The 3063-nt window shown below is 30.9% G+C and overlaps 1 long non-coding RNA gene across 3 annotated transcripts; it reads left to right on the top strand.

Annotated features, from left to right (window-relative positions):
* Positions 1 to 1100: 1100 nt before the first annotated feature.
* LOC112905808 lies at positions 1101 to 2775 on the top strand. Of its 3 annotated transcripts, none has more exons than XR_003232023.1 (5): positions 1101 to 1292; positions 1442 to 1619; positions 1871 to 2015; positions 2395 to 2667; positions 2737 to 2775. It is a non-coding gene; the product is annotated as an uncharacterized LOC112905808 (long non-coding RNA). The 3 variants fall into 3 exon arrangements; XR_003232024.1 differs by lacking the exon at positions 2737 to 2775 and adding an exon at positions 2098 to 2188 and having other exon boundaries at positions 2395 to 2730; XR_003232022.1 differs by lacking the exon at positions 2737 to 2775 and having other exon boundaries at positions 2395 to 2730.
* Positions 2776 to 3063: the final 288 nt, after the last annotated feature.

Raw genomic sequence — 3063 nt, 5'->3', positions numbered from 1 at the left:
CTCTCCGCCTCTCGTTTATCATCGATCTGTAAAAAATTAAGAAGCGAAACTAATTCACAATACTATTAAATAAATAAAACTTTAAATACAATAAAAACACGCATAGAAAAGCAAGTAAAATTGCTAAATTGCAAAATTTTAAAATGGCGGAGTAGCGTCGCTTTTAATACAAAATGGCAAGATGGACAAGAACCGAACGGGATGCATAAAATTCATAGAATTCATATAATTGTGCTGTAGCATATAGATGTGTCAATGAAAGAAAATACTATAGAGCATAGACGGAAAAATGAAACAGTCAATATTAATTATTTTAAATTGCGTAAATTAAGTTATAAATCATTTATAACATGTTTTTACACATATAAATTTCGGCAAATCGTACGAAACCGAAATATTAACTTCCAATTACGATTCTATTTAATAGTCATGACCTCATGACCTCGAGGAAGTACATAAAAATAAGCATTCTGCAATTTTTAATTCAAAAAACCCCGGTACATTAAACTAAGCGGGCTTAGAAATAATGTACTATAAGCAACTGACGTCATAAATTGTTATCCGCCATCTTTATTTTGACGAGCAGTCCTAATACACGAGCCGTGCATTTTGAAGGTAAGAAATAAAAGAAAAATGCCTAATAACTCTTGCTGGCGATCATGCAATAGTCGAAATATTATAACTAAATATTGCTTATCACGATGTGCATATTGGTTTTTTCGGAAAGTTATTGTTTTTCTTTTTTTTGATATGTACTTCCTCAAGGTCATGAGGTCATGACTATTAAATAGAATCGTAATTGGAAGTTAATATTTCGGTTTCGTACGATTTGCCGAAATTTATATGTGTAAAAACATGTTATAAATGATTTATAACTTAATTTACGCAATTTAAAATAATTAATATTGACTGTTTCATTTTTCCGTCTATGCTCTATAGTATTTTCTTTCATTGACACATCTATATGCTACAGCACAATTATATGAATTCTATGAATTTTATGCATCCCGTTCGGTTCTTGTCCATCTTGCCATTTTGTATTAAAAGCGACGCTACTCCGCCATTTTAAAATTTTGCAATTTAGCAATTTTACTTGCTTTTCGATGCGTGTTTTTATTGTATTTAAAGTTTTATTTATTTAATAGTATTGTGAATTAGTTTCGCTTCTTAATTTTTTACAGATCGATGATAAACGAGAGGCGGAGAGGACATGGAAGTTCGTTTTGATGCTAGCGTAAAAGAAGTTGTTCGATGTGATGTTCTTTCTATAAATAATTTTGCAGATAATTGAGGTGAGCATAAATACATGCTATAATTATTAGTGAGAGCATACAGTACATTTATTTTGTATTAGCTTTAACATTGTATTATGCACGTTATTTACTAGGGAAGCTAGATTATAATATTTTTTAATACTCATTCATAAAATTTCATTTCACAGGAACATTATAAAAATTCTGGATGCCATTAAGTTACAGACCGTTGGTTACATCAGTCCTCCTTCGTTTCAGGGAGTAGCTGTACCTATAGCCCAAGGGAATGCACGAAAGTGATTTTTTTTCCATTGAGAATGAAGACAGTATGTTTTTGCTGAAGGAAGGATTCATGACAATGAATTGGTAAGTACTAGTATCAATTAAAAACAGTAAATGAGGTCCAGTAACTTTAATTTCTTAGCCATTTGTTACTTTCAATAGACAACTTTCAAACAACGTTTCAGAAATGGCAGAAACAGAACAGCAAAAGTAATGTGGAACTGCTCTTTTCAACAGTTTGAATGAACTTTACCACCACATTGCTACTTGAAAATAATATTGATTTACTTGCTTTAAAGTGGTAATTAATTACTTTTTCTTGCCCGTTTCTATAGACTGCCCAACATATGAGAAGGGGGAGACTGCTGGAAATTAATTTGGAAACCGCTGAAACAATAGATTGCAGTGGCATCTCTCCTGGCTTTGGCTTGCTCGTTACACATTTAGACTTTAGAATATTAGTTTCTGCAATTAATTAAGGTGAGAATGCATAAGATAATTATTGTGAATTGCTCTTTATTAATCTGTTGTGGTATTTCTTTTAAAACTTGTCTATTCACAGTGTAAATTGTCGTTATCGTGAATGTATGGTATTCTCACGATTATCTATTGTCTGCAGTATAAATTGACGTTACGGCTACAGTACATCTATGGTATCTCATTTAACAATTATCTATTGTCTACATCATAAATTGACGTTATGCATCTATGATTATTTCACATTTATCTATGTCATGATGTAAAGTGACGTTTCTCGCCATTTTATAATTCAATCTATTTTACTTGCTTTTTGGTACTTGTTATTAGGTGTGTTTAATTTATAGTGTAATTAATATGTCTTTTTTGTCGATTTCTGCAGATTATCCAATAAATGAGAGAATTAATGTTCAGCTTGGTCTTACTGAAACAACCAAAGTCTACATGGGTGTGGTCTATTGTGAACTGTTTTCTTGATTTGCTGTTTTCGTCTTCGCCTTGCAACATTATGCAGTTAATTTTCAACCGAAGAGAGAAGAGCAACTGGAGATTTATTTGAATTCCACTGAAACAACAAATTTTCTGCTATGGATTTGAATTTGGTTTGCTCTTCACATCTGCAAACTTTGAAATGTTACAGTTACAGTTAATGAAGGTGAGAATACTTGATATAATTAATTTTAATTGCTTTTTATTAATCTGTTTGCCACCGTATCTGTTTCAGATCGACGTTGGAGAAGACAAAGATGACCCCGTAGTTGAAATAGTTCTTTATCTTGCATGCTCTATCTAGTAGAATTCATTAAGTTGATTTTATTCAAATTAATTTTTTATTTTGCATGTTTTTTTGTAGTTAATTTGATTTAATTTTTATTTTGCATGCTTATTTTTGTTTTTTTGTTTGAAGTAATTGTTGATTGTAAATTCTTTTATTTATTTTTTGTAATAGTAGTAATGTAGTGTAGTAGTTATTAACACGTTAAGTAGTTGTAATATAGTCTAACATGTCTCTTGCTTACCTCTTCGCTTAGCTTACTGCATATTCTTACTA

The sequence above is a fragment of the Agrilus planipennis genome, unplaced genomic scaffold (genome assembly GCF_000699045.2).
Source record: "Agrilus planipennis isolate EAB-ADULT unplaced genomic scaffold, Apla_2.0 scaffold750, whole genome shotgun sequence".
Taxonomy (NCBI): Eukaryota; Metazoa; Arthropoda; class Insecta; order Coleoptera; family Buprestidae; genus Agrilus; species Agrilus planipennis.
This window is presented reverse-complemented; position numbering and strand designations above follow the sequence as displayed.